Raw genomic sequence first — 14951 nt, forward strand, 5'->3', positions numbered from 1 at the left:
AAACCTACTGACATTTCCTTAGACAACTCCTCAACATTCAAGTGAACGTTTATTTTTGCCTTCTTGACAGAACTTGAAGACGGTTTCCTTGAAGTAGAGCTTCTTTTTCTCTTAAAGCTTGCTTGCGTATCAGATGTAACAGGAGTGTCCTGTTGTTCTCTTGACGATGATCCTTCTGTTGTGAGTAATGAGGATGGATGAACAATTTTCAGTGGTTTTGGTTGTTTCATCTTAGGTGTGCAGTTCTTTGTTTTCATGGCGATTTGGTAAGTTGAGGAAGAAAAAAGCGAAAGGATGAAGATGATTGTTAGGGTTGAGTGATTTGCAATTGAAGATGGAGTGGTAAGGCTTGACGTGAGAGAGTGAATATATTGATTATGATGGGACGGCTATTAAGGGGTTGCTTCATTACACCACTTTTACTTTATGCAAGTTAACTTATAGTGTAAAAGGAATTGGGCGGTTTTTTGTGAAACATTGCGATGATTCAACTCCTACTTCTTAATCAAATAAAAAAAAATGGCTGGAGAAATATATAAATTGAATAATATGAAATTTTATGAGAATAAAATAAATGGGAATTTTATGCTACTATAGTCTGATCAAATTAAACATTCAATCATAAGAGCATTTATAGTATATACTTTTAAATAGTGCGTACCTAATCCTTTTGATAATGGATTTTTCAATCAAGATTTTTGTGGTTGATTGACCTTTTCAATTTTCATTTTGTCTTTAAGGATCACATTTGTCACTTACTTCAATGCAGCTTGATCATGCCAAGTTCCAATCTCATTTTCTCGTGTTGTTCCCTTGGAAGCGGTTTAGTCATGATATTAGCTATTTGCTCGTTAGTGTTTACATGCTTTACAATAATATTTTTATTTTCAACATTGTCCTTAAGAAAATGATGCCTAATGTGGATGTGTTTTACTCGTGAATGATGCACTGGATCTTTAGATATACATATGGCACTGGTATTATCGCAAAATATAGGAACACATTCAAATTTCATACCAAAATCTCTTAGCTGCTGTTTTATCTAAAGCATTTGGGAACAGCAAGCTGCTGCTGCTACGTATTCAGCTTCAGCAGTGGATAATGCAACAATGTTTTGTTTCTTTGAACACCATGACACTAAACATGAGCCAAGAAATTGTACCATACCTGACGTACTTTTTCTATTTACAAGATCTCCTGCATAATCTGCATCACTAAAACCTTTCAAATCATAGACATCACTTTTAGGGTAAAATAGGGACAAGTCATCTGTTCCTTTCAGATATCTTAAAATTCATTTAACTGCAGTGAGATGTGATTCTTTAGTATTGGATTGAAATCTAGCACATAAGCCAATGCTGAAAGAAATATCGGGTCTACTAGCAGTTAGATATAATAAAGAGCCAATCATGCCTCTATTCATAGTTTCATCAACATTTATTCCATTTGGGTCTTCATCTAATCTAAAATTAGTAGCCATAGGTGTATGGCTGGTTTTAGCATTATTCAAGCCATATTTCTTGAGAAGTTCTTTTACATATTTCTGTTGGTGGATAAAGATACCATTAGCTGTTTGTTTAATTTGTAACCCAAGGAAGAAGTTTAGTTCTTCCATCATACTCATTTCAAATTCAGTGCTCATTAGGTTAGCAAATTCTTTACACAGCAATTCATAGGTGGCTCCAAAAATAATATCATCAACATATATTTGAACAACTAAAATATCGGAACCTTTATTCTTAAAGAATAAGGTTTTGTCGATTTTACCTTTAACAAAGTCATTTTGAATCAAGAACTTTGATAATCTTTCATACCATTACCTAGGAGCTTGTTTTAAGCCATAAAGAGCTTTATCAAGCTTGTAGACATGATCAAGACAGGAGGTATTTTCAAAGCCAGGGGGTTGTTCAACAAAAAATTCTTCAACAAGAAATCCATTTAAGAAAGCACATTTCACATCCATTTGATATAATTTAAAGTTCATAAAAGCAGCAAAAGAAATTAAGATTCTTATAGCCTCTAACCTTGCTACCGGTGCAAATGTCTTTGTATAATCAATACCTTCTTGTTGATTGTACCTTTTGACCACGAGCCTTGCTTTGTTTCTTACAATTATTCCATGCTCATCTAGTTTGTTCTAAAACACCCGTTTCAAGCCAATTACCTTTTTGTGAGTTGGTTTGGGTTCCAAATGCCATACTTTATTTCTTTCAAATTCATTCAATTCATCTTACATGGCTACGATCCATTCGGAATCCTTTAGAGCTTCTTCGTGATTTTTGGGTTCAAGTGTTAATAGGAACGCAAAGTGTGCACAAAAGTTTCTCATTTGAGATTTAGTTTGTGTTCCTTTATTCAAGTCACTTATAATCAAATCAAGTGGATGACAACTTTGATATTTCCAAGGTTTGGGCACAAATTCTCTTGTGCGAACAATAACATGTTCTGTTTCATCAGCTTCATCATTCTGTTCAGCTACTGGATTAGCTTGCTCTTCGGTGGGAACAACTGGATTGTGAACAGTTTGCTTGTCTTGTTGAACTGGCAGTTCCAGATTATGATCAGGCCTTTCTGCTTCTTCTGGAAACGGCTGTTCACCTGCTGTTCCTTGATCTTGCACTTTCAATTCTTCATCATCGTGTAGTAGATTTGCAAGACCTATCTTAAAATTATTTGTATCATGTTCACTTGACAAAAAGTTAGTTTCATCGAAAATTATGTGAACGGATTCTTCCACGCTCATTGTTCTTTTGTTATAAACTCTGTAAGCCTTATTATGTGATGAATAACCAAGAAATACTGCTTCATCACTTCTATCATCAAACTTTCCTATATTTCGTTTCCCATTAACATGAACAAAACATTTGCATCCAAACACACGAAAATAGGAGATATTTGGTTTTACACCCTTAAGTAACTCAAAGGGTGTTTTATAACTAATTGGTCTTATTAATACAGGATTCAAAATATACCATGCAGTATTACCAGCCTCGGCCCAAAAATTTCTAGGTAAAGCACTAGCAATTAACATGGTTCTAGCCATTTCTTCTAAAGTTCTATTCTTCCTTTCTACTACACCATTTAGTTGTGGTGTTCTTGGTGCGGAAAAATTAAGACTTAGTCCATGTTCATTGCAATAATTCATGAAACTTGAATTTTCGAATTCTTTACCATGATCTTACCTTAAGTGAATAATTTGATTATTGGTAGATTTTTGTATTTTGTTAGCGAAAGAGACAAACTCATTAAAAGCTTTATCTTTACTAACTAAAAATAAAGTCCAAGTAAATCTACTATAATCATCAACAATAACAAACACATATCTTTTGCCACTACGGCTTTCTATTCTCATAGGTCCACATAGATCCATATGTAATAATTCAAGTGGTTTAGAGGTGGTCACAACATTCTTTGATTTAAAACATGACCTTACTTGTTTTCCTTGGACACAAGGATCACAAATTTCATCCTTTAGGAATTTTATAGTTGGTAGTCCTCTTACTAGGTCTTTTGATCTTAATGTATTAATCAATGTATAACTAGCATGACCTAGACGCTTATGCCAAAAAAGTGGGTCGTCTTCTATAACACTTAGACACGTTAGACTGGTTTTGGGAACAGTGTCCAGGTCCACAATATAAGTGTTCCCTTTTCTGATTCCCTCAAGAACGGTGTCTCCTGTGTCATTTCTAGAAATAATGCACTTTTCAGAAGTAAAGTTTACAGAGTTACCTTTATCGCAAAATTGAGAAATACTAGGTCCACAATATTAAGTAAGTTATGTTTCAAATTCTTGACTAAAAACACATTATCGATTGCATGGGAAATTGACCTTCCAACCTTTCCTTTGGCGATTATCTCACCCTTCATATTGTCAAAGAAGGTTACTGTTCCCCCGTCATAGGCTTCAAGTGAGAGAAATTTCACCCGTCATGTGCTTGGAACACCCACTGTCGAGATACCATGAGCTGTTCCCCCTCACTTGGACTTGAAAAAAATTAATTGTTAGTTACAGGAACCCAGGCTGTCTTGGGTTACTTGTTGATTTTACAAGAATATGCTTTCTTCATCCAAACGTTATTGACATAGTTTCTGTTAGAGACAGTGTACTGTTCCCTTTTGGTGCACTGGTCCTTCAGATGGCTAGTTCCTCCACAGAAGGAACAGATTCTGTCACTAGGGAGATCTACGTAAGTCTTCTTCTTCTTGTTATTCTAAAAGTAATTTAGGCCTTTTGAATTTTTACTTTTGGCATCTTGAATCCATTTGGGAGTAATTTTAATTTTCCATTTTTCTCTTGAATTTAATTCAAGTTTATCATTGTTGATACGGTTGGATTCTAGATTCAATTTTAAATTTTAAAAATCATAGCACATATCTTTAGTAGATGCATCATTCAATTCTTTATTCAAGCCTAGTAATTTGTATTGCGATAACTCAATATTAAGAATAACATTTTCCTTTTTAATTCTCTCCATATTTTCGTTTTGGAATTATTTTGGTCCAACAAACCGAAAAATCTGTTTTGGACATTGGATCTAAAGGTGTTTATATAGGAGATATGGTCTTTACTTACTTTGAGCTCCTTTTCCAATTGGAGACACTTATCATTACAATTTTCATGTTTAATTTGTGTCTCGTTTAGCAACTCCATTAATTTATTTTTACTCAATTAGGATGGATGGACAGAAAATGAGTTAGAAGAATATACTTGTTATGGGTTTGGGAACAATTTCATTGTTGGAGTTAGTAGTGGTTACCTCAAAGTATCCAATTTCGATGACTCTCCAAACTTGATAATGTTCCGCTTTGATGAAGATATCCATCCTATTCTTCGAGTAAGTATAGAATTTTCCATCAAACATGGGTGGTTTTGAGTAGAGTACCTTTCTTCCATTCGCTCGTTCATAATTGACATTTTTGGGAACACCGGGATTTTGCCCTCAAGGATTCCTGATCTGATGGGAACAAGGCTATGTCCAATTGTAGACTCAATTAGGAACGGGAACAGCAACAAGAGGAGGGGGGGTGAATTTTTGTTGTTACTAGTTTAAGCGTTTTTGCCCTGTTTTTGCGGAATTGAATAAAATAAATAAAGCTTAAACTTAAAGCATAATAATAAAAGCGACAAACGATTTTTACGTGGAACCTTCTAAGCCTAAATAGAAGTTAAAACCACGACCCTACGAGATTTCTAAATTCTCCAATATGTTTGAGGCAACTTGTTACAATTACATTAAACATCTTACTTCACTCGAAGCGCATCAACTAGGCAAACTTCTCTCTCAAATTGCTTCACTCAAAGCAACAAACTTAGCTTCACTAAAAGCTAAACTCTACACTAGCTTCACTAAAAGCTATCTATTTCCCCCTTAGACTCACCCAAGTCTAATTACAAATATCACTCAAAATCCCTTACAAAAGGATAAAAATTCTCTAAAAATAAAATCAAAAAGTTGCACAAGAAATATTATAAATAAATTGGCATTTTTAAAACAAAATTTTCTTGTAAAAATCCTCCAAAAATTACGTATGATTTAATGGCTCATACTAAGGCAAGTTTTGAAGAACAACCGAGTCCACTATTTATAGAGTCAATTTCCCTAATAAAAAGGAATATTCCAACCATTATTCCTTATCCAAAATAATAATGGGAATAATGTGGATTTAAACCAACAAACGGTTATCTCCTTAAAGTAGGCATAAAACTTGATTAAATCAAGTACACGGTTATAATAACAATAACCGCTGTTCTATTTTACTAATAATAGGTTCTATTCCCTTAAGCAGCAGTTCTCTTATCAACAGTTTCTTCAACAGCAGTTCTTGTTCCAGTAATAACTGCTGGAACTTTATGCTAATTATAGAAACGGTTAGGCTTACTAAAAATAGGGATGGTTACTTACTAACTAATTATAGGAATCGGTTATCTTAGGCTCTTAGAAGACAAAACGGCTGCTATACCTATATTTAGTAAATTCCATTATTTACTAAGTATAAGTCCAAAAAAGATTTTTTAATTAAAAAGTTGGTTCTTAAAAAAAAAAACTTTGCCAATTAATTTTAATAAATTATAATTGCAACAAATTAACTTTATTTAATACATTAACCAAAAATAATAATTAAAAATAAACAACATGAATTTCCAATTAACGTAGGCTGATTTCAGCTCAGGAACAGTGTGCTGTCTCTGAATTCCAGTTTTGCTTGAACATCCAACTTGGGAACAGTAGATCCGCTGTCTCCATTTTACATACCAAGCAATATATTCTCGTAAAATATTTGAATCCTTTCGACATGTATGTTTCCATAAACCAAGTCATAAGAGCTATCTCCGATCATAATCAAGATTGGATATCAACCTGCACAAAATCTCTAAAGACATAATTGCTTAAATAAAGTGTAGTCATCATCAAAACTCAACAGGCCCAACAGCTAGAAATTACGTGCTAAGCTGCGTGTTTGAGATTTTTTAAGTGTTTTTGGCCCTTTCTAACATCAAGTGCTTCTAACTTGGTTTGTTTGCCACGAAATTTGGCACACAAAACTATTTGGTATATATTATTGTGTTGAAATAATTAGAATCCAAAACAGTAGTCATATCCTTGAAATTACGTCCTAAGTTGTGTTTTTATGGTTTTTATAGCTTTTTTGGCACTTTCTCGGATAAAGTGGTTCAAACTTCGTTTGTTTTGCATCAAACTTGGCACACAACATTATTTGGTATATATTATCATGTTGAAATTGTTAGAATCCAAAAGAATAGTCATACGCTTTCAAATACATGCTAAGTTGTGTTTTGATGTTTTTTAAGCATTTTTGGCACATTCTCGCATAAAGTGGTTCGAACTTCGTTTTTTTGCCTCGAAATTTGGCACACGACACTATTTGGTATATATTATTGTGTTGAAATGGTGACAATCGAAAATAATAGTCATATGCTTGAAATTACGTGCTTAGTTGTGTTTGTAAGGTTTTTAAAGTTTTTTTGGAACTTTCTCGTATAAAGTGTTTAAAATTTGGTTTGTTAAGCAGGAAACTTGTACTAAACACTATTTGCTATATATTATTGTGTTGAAATGGTTAAAATCGAAAACAATAGTCATATGCCAGAAACTACGTGCTAACCTGCGTTTTGAGATTTTTTAAGCGTTTTTGGCACTTTCTAGCATCAAGTGGTTCAAACTTGGTTTGTTTGCCACGAAACCTTGCACACAACATTATTTGGTATATATTATTTTGTTGATGTAGTTAGAATCCAAAACTGTAGTCATATTCTTGAAATTATGTCCTAAGTTGTGTTTTTAACGTTTTTATAGCTTTTAGGCACTTTCTCGGATAAAGTGGTTCAAACTTCGTTTGTTTTGCATCAAACTTAGTACACAACACTATTTGGTATATATTATCATGTGGAAATGGTTAGAATGAAAAACAATAGTGATATGCTTTAAATTACATGCTAAGTCACGTTTTTGAGGTTTTTTAAGCGTTTTTAACACTTTCTCGCGTAAAGTGGTTCAAAATTCGTTTTTTTTGCCTTGAAACTTGGCACACAACACTATTTGGTATATGTTATTGTGTTGAAATGCTGACAATTGAAAACAATAGTCATATGCTTGGAATTACGTGCTAAGTTGCGTTTTTAAGGTTTTTAAGATTTTTTTGCATTTTCTCGCATACAGTGCTTAAAATGTGGTTTCTTTGGCAGGAAACTTGTACGAAATACCATTTGGTATATAATATTGTGTTGAAACAGTTAAAAACAAAAACAATAGTCATATGCTAGAAATTACGCGCTAAGTTGTGTGTTTGAGATATTTTATGTGTTTTTAGCACTTTCTAGCGTCAAGTGGTTCAAACTTGGTTTGTTTGCCACGAAATTTGGCACACAACACTATTTGGTATATATTATTGTGTTGAAATACTTAGAATCCAAAACAGTAGTCATATTCTTCAAATTACGTCCTAAGTTGTGTTTTTAAGGTTTTTTTAGCTTTTTTGACACTTTCTCGGATAATGTGGTTCAAACTTCATTTGTTTTGCTTCAAACTTGGCATGCAACACTATTTGGTATATATTATCATATAGAAATGGTTAGAATCCAAAAAAATAGTGATATGCTTTAAATCACATGCTATGTTGCGTTTTTTAGGGTTTGTAAGCGTTTTTTGTCACTTTCTCGCATAAAGTGGTGCAAAATTCGTCTTTTTCCCTCGAAACTTGGCACACAACACTATTTGGTATATATTATTGTGTTGAATTGCTGACAATCAAAAACAATAGTCATGTGCTAGAAATTACATGCTAAGTTGCGTGTTTGAAAATTTTTAAGTGTTTTTGGCACTTTCTAGCATCAAGTAGTTCAAACTTGGGTTGTTTGCCACGAAACCTGGCACACAACACTATTTGGTATATAATATCATGTTGAAATGGTTCGAATCCTAAACAATAGTCAGACGCTTTAATTTACTTGCTAAGTAGCATTTTTGAGATTTTTTAAGCGTTTTTAGCATTTTCTCGCATAAAGTAGTTCAAAGTTAGTTTTTTTGCATCGATACTTGGCACCCAACACTATTTGGTATATATTATTCTATTAAAATGGTGACATTCGAAAACAAAAGTCATATGCTTGAAAGTAAGTGCTAAGTTGCGTTTTTTAGGTTTTTATAAATTTTTTGGCACTTTCTCGGATAAAGTGGTTCAAACTTCGTTGGTTTTGCATCAAACTTGGCACACAACACTATTTGGTATATATTATCATGTTGAAATGGTTAGAATCCAAAAAAAATAGTCATACGCTTTAAATTCCATGCTAAGTTGCGTTTTTGAGGATTTTCAAGCGTTTTTGGCACCTTCTTGCATAAAGTAGTTCAAACTTCGTTTTTTTGCCTAGATACTTGGCACACAACACTATTTGGTATATATTATTGTGTTGAAATGGTGAGAATCGAAAACAATAGTCATATGCTTGAAATTACGTGCTAAGTTGCGTTTTTAAGGTTTTTATGTTTTTTTGACACTTTCTCGCATAAAGTGCTTAAAATGTGGTTTGTTTGGCAGGAAACTTGTACTAAACACTATTTGGTATATATCATTGTGTTGAAATAGTTAGAATCCAAAACAGTAGTCATATTCTTCAAATTACGTCCTAAGTTGTGTTTTTAAGGTTTTTTTTAGCTTTTTTGACACTTTCTCGAATAATGTGGTTCAAACTTCATTTGTTTTGCTTCAAACTTGGCATGCAACACTATTTGGTATATATTATCATATGGAAATGGTTAGAATCCAAAAAAATAGTCATATGCTTTAAATTACATGCTATATTGCGTTTTTTAGGGTTTGTAAGAGTTTTTTGTCACTTTCTCGCATAAAGTGGTGCAAAATTCGTCTTTTTGCCTCGAAACTTGGCACACAACACTATTTGGTATATATTATTGTGTTGAATTGCTGACAATCAAAAACAATAGTCATGTGCTAGAACTTACATGCTAAGTTGCGTGTTTGAAAATTTTTAAGTGTTTTTGGCACTTTCTAGCATCAAGTAGTTCAAACTTGGGTTGTTTGCCACGAAACCTGGCACACAACACTATTTGGTATATAATATCATGTTGAAATGGTTCGAATCCTAAACAATAGTCAGACGCTTTAATTTACTTGCTAAGTAGCATTTTTGAGATTTTTTAAGCGTTTTTAGCATTTTCTCGCATAAAGTAGTTCAAAGTTAGTTTTTTTGCATCGATACTTGGCACCCAACACTATTTGGTATATATTATTCTATTAAAATGGTGACATTCGAAAACAAAAGTCATATGCTTGAAAGTAAGTGCTAAGTTGCGTTTTTTAGGTTTTTATAAATTTTTTGGCACTTTCTCGGATAAAGTGGTTCAAACTTCGTTGGTTTTGCATCAAACTTGGCACACAACACTATTTGGTATATATTATCATGTTGAAATGGTTAGAATCCAAAAAAAATAGTCATACGCTTTAAATTCCACGCTAAGTTGCGTTTTTGAGGATTTTCAAGCGTTTTTGGCACCTTCTTGCATAAAGTATTTCAAACTTCGTTTTTTTGCCTTGATACTTGGCACACAACACTATTTGGTATATATTATTGTGTTGAAATGGTGAGAATCGAAAACAATAGTCATATGCTTGAAATTACGTGCTAAGTTGCGTTTTTAAGGTTTTTATGTTTTTTTGACACTTTCTCGCATAAAGTGCTTAAAATGTGGTTTGTTTGGCAGGAAACTTGTACTAAACACTATTTGGTATATATCATTGTGTTGAAATAGTTAGAATCCAAAACAGTAGTCATATTCTTCAAATTACGTCCTAAGTTGTGTTTTTAAGGTTTTTTTAGCTTTTTTGACACTTTCTCGAATAATGTGGTTCAAACTTCATTTGTTTTGCTTCAAACTTGGCATGCAACACTATTTGGTATATATTATCATATGGAAATGGTTAGAATCCAAAAAAATAGTCATATGCTTTAAATTACATGCTATATTGCCTTTTTTAGGGTTTGTAAGAGTTTTTTGTCACTTTCTCGCATAAAGTGGTGCAAAATTCGTCTTTTTGCCTCGAAACTTGGCACACAACACTATTTGGTATATATTATTGTGTTGAATTGCTGACAATCAAAAACAATAGTCATGTGCTAGAACTTACATGCTAAGTTGCGTGTTTGAAAATTTTTAAGTGTTTTTGGCACTTTCTAGCATCAAGTAGTTCAAACTTGGGTTGTTTGCCACGAAACCTGGCACACAACACTATTTGGTATATAATATCATGTTGAAATGGTTCGAATCCTAAACAATAGTCAGACGCTTTAATTTACTTGTTAAGTAGCGTTTTTGAGATTTTTTAAGCGTTTTTAGCATTTTCTCGCATAAAGTAGTTCAAAGTTAGTTTTTTTGCATCGATACTTGGCACACAACACTATTTGGTATATATTATTCTATTAAAATGGTGACATTCGAAAACAAAAGTCATATGCTTGAAAGTAAGTGCTAAGTTGCGTTTTTTAGGTTTTTATAAATTTTTTGGCACTTTCTCGGATAAAGTGGTTCAAACTTCGTTTGTTTTGCATCAAACTTGGCACACAACACTATTTGGTATATATTATCATGTTGAAATGGTTAGAATCCAAAAAAAATAGTCATACGCTTTAAATTCCATGCTAAGTTGCGTTTTTGAGGATTTTCAAGCGTTTTTGGCACCTTCTTGCATAAAGTAGTTCAAACTTCGTTTTTTTGCCTAGATACTTGGCACACAACACTATTTGGTATATATTATTGTGTTGAAATGGTGAGAATCGAAAACAATAGTCATATGCTTGAAATTACGTGCTAAGTTGCGTTTTTAAGGTTTTTATGTTTTTTTGACACTTTCTCGCATAAAGTGCTTAAAATGTGGTTTGTTTGGCAGGAAACTTGTACTAAACACTATTTGGTATATATCATTGTGTTGAAATAGTTAGAATCCAAAACAGTAGTCATATTCTTCAAATTACGTCCTAAGTTGTGTTTTTAAGGTTTTTTTTAGCTTTTTTGACACTTTCTCGAATAATGTGGTTCAAACTTCATTTGTTTTGCTTCAAACTTGGCATGCAACACTATTTGGTATATATTATCATATGGAAATGGTTAGAATCCAAAAAAATAGTCATATGCTTTAAATTACATGCTATATTGCGTTTTTTAGGGTTTGTAAGAGTTTTTTGTCACTTTCTCGCATAAAGTGGTGCAAAATTCGTCTTTTTGCCTCGAAACTTGGCACACAACACTATTTGGTATATATTATTGTGTTGAATTGCTGACAATCAAAAACAATAGTCATGTGCTAGAACTTACATGCTAAGTTGCGTGTTTGAAAATTTTTAAGTGTTTTTGGCACTTTCTAGCATCAAGTAGTTCAAACTTGGGTTGTTTGCCACGAAACCTGGCACACAACACTATTTGGTATATAATATCATGTTGAAATGGTTCGAATCCTAAACAATAGTCAGACGCTTTAATTTACTTGCTAAGTAGCATTTTTGAGATTTTTTAAGCGTTTTTAGCATTTTCTCGCATAAAGTAGTTCAAAGTTAGTTTTTTTGCATCGATACTTGGCACCCAACACTATTTGGTATATATTATTCTATTAAAATGGTGACATTCGAAAACAAAAGTCATATGCTTGAAAGTAAGTGCTAAGTTGCGTTTTTTAGGTTTTTATAAATTTTTTGGCACTTTCTCGGATAAAGTGGTTCAAACTTCGTTGGTTTTGCATCAAACTTGGCACACAACACTATTTGGTATATATTATCATGTTGAAATGGTTAGAATCCAAAAAAAATAGTCATACGCTTTAAATTCCACGCTAAGTTGCGTTTTTGAGGATTTTCAAGCGTTTTTGGCACCTTCTTGCATAAAGTATTTCAAACTTCGTTTTTTTGCCTAGATACTTGGCACACAACACTATTTGGTATATATTATTGTGTTGAAATGGTGAGAATCGAAAACAATAGTCATATGCTTGAAATTACGTGCTAAGTTGCGTTTTTAAGGTTTTTATGTTTTTTTGACACTTTCTCGCATAAAGTGCTTAAAATGTGGTTTGTTTGGCAGGAAACTTGTACTAAACACTATTTGGTATATATCATTGTGTTGAAATAGTTAGAATCCAAAACAGTAGTCATATTCTTCAAATTACGTCCTAAGTTGTGTTTTTAAGGTTTTTTTAGCTTTTTTGACACTTTCTCGAATAATGTGGTTCAAACTTCATTTGTTTTGCTTCAAACTTGGCATGCAACACTATTTGGTATATATTATCATATGGAAATGGTTAGAATCCAAAAAAATAGTCATATGCTTTAAATTACATGCTATATTGCCTTTTTTAGGGTTTGTAAGAGTTTTTTGTCACTTTCTCGCATAAAGTGGTGCAAAATTCGTCTTTTTGCCTCGAAACTTGGCACACAACACTATTTGGTATATATTATTGTGTTGAATTGCTGACAATCAAAAACAATAGTCATGTGCTAGAACTTACATGCTAAGTTGCGTGTTTGAAAATTTTTAAGTGTTTTTGGCACTTTCTAGCATCAAGTAGTTCAAACTTGGGTTGTTTGCCACGAAACCTGGCACACAACACTATTTGGTATATAATATCATGTTGAAATGGTTCGAATCCTAAACAATAGTCAGACGCTTTAATTTACTTGTTAAGTAGCGTTTTTGAGATTTTTTAAGCGTTTTTAGCATTTTCTCGCATAAAGTAGTTCAAAGTTAGTTTTTTTGCATCGATACTTGGCACACAACACTATTTGGTATATATTATTCTATTAAAATGGTGACATTCGAAAACAAAAGTCATATGCTTGAAAGTAAGTGCTAAGTTGCGTTTTTTAGGTTTTTATAAATTTTTTGGCACTTTCTCGGATAAAGTGGTTCAAACTTCGTTTGTTTTGCATCAAACTTGGCACACAACACTATTTGGTATATATTATCATGTTGAAATGGTTAGAATCCAAAAAAATAGTCATACGCTTTAAATTCCATGTTAAGTTGCGTTTTTGAGGATTTTCAAGCGTTTTTGGCACCTTCTTGCATAAAGTAGTTTAAACTTCGTTTTTTTGCCTCGATACTTGGCACACAACACTATTTGGTATATATTATTGTGTTGAAATGGTGAGAATCAAAAACAATAGTCATATGCTTGAAATTACGTGCTAAGTTGCGTTTTTAAGGTTTTTATGTTTTTTTGACACTTTCTCGCATAAAGTGCTTAAAATGTGGTTTGTTTGGCAGGAAACTTGTACTAAACACTATTTGGTATATATTATTGTGTTGAAATAGTTAGAATCCAAAACAGTAGTCATATTCTTCAAATTACGTCCTAAGTTGTGTTTTTAAGGTTTTTTTAGCTTTTTTGGCACTTTCTCGGATAATGTGGTTCAAACTTCATTTGTTTTGCTTCAAACTTGGCATGCAACACTATTTGGTATATATGATCATATGGAAATGGTTAGAATCCAAAAAAATAGTCATATGCTTTAAATTACATGCTATGTTGCGTTTTTTAGGCTTTGTAAGCGTTTTTTGTCACTATCTCGCATAAAGTGGTGCAAAATTCGTCTTTTTGCCTCGAAACTTGGCACACAAAACTATTTGGTATATATTATTGTGTTGAATTGCTGACAATCAAAAACAATAGTCATGTGCTAGAAAGTACATGCTAAGTTGCGTGTTTGAAAATTTTTAAGTGTTTTTGGCACTTTCTAGCATCAAGTAGTTCAAACTTGGGTTGTTTGCCACGAAACCTGGCACACAACACTATTTGCTATATAATATCATGTAGAAATGGTTCGAATCCTAAACAATAGTCAGACGCTTTAATTTACTTGCTAAGTAGCGTTTTTGAGATTTTTTAAGCGTTTTTAGCATTTTCTCGCATAAAGTAGTTCAAAGTTAGTTTTTTTGCATCGATACTTGGCACACAACACTATTTGGTATATATTATTCTATTAAAATGGTGACATTCGAAAACAAAATTCATATGCTTGAAAGTAAGTGCTAAGTTGCGTTTTTTAGGTTTTTATAAATTTTTTGGCACTTTCTCGGATAAAGTGGTTCAAACTTCGTTTGTTTTGCATCAAACTTGGCACACAACACTATTTGGTATATATTATCATGTTGAAATGGTTAGAATCCAAAAAAATAGTCATACGCTTTAAATTCCATGCTAAGTTGCGTTTTTGAGGATTTTCAAGCGTTTTTGGCACCTTCTTGCATAAAGTAGTTCAAACTTCGTTTTTTTGCCTAGATACTTGGCACACAACACTATTTGGTATATATTATTGTGTTGAAATGGTGAGAATCGAAAACAATAGTCATATGCTTGAAATTACGTGCTAAGTTGCGTTTTTAAGGTTTTTATGTTTTTTTGACACTTTCTCGCATAAAGTG

The sequence above is a fragment of the Amaranthus tricolor genome, chromosome 10 (assembly GCF_026212465.1).
Source record: "Amaranthus tricolor cultivar Red isolate AtriRed21 chromosome 10, ASM2621246v1, whole genome shotgun sequence".
Taxonomy (NCBI): Eukaryota; Viridiplantae; Streptophyta; class Magnoliopsida; order Caryophyllales; family Amaranthaceae; genus Amaranthus; species Amaranthus tricolor.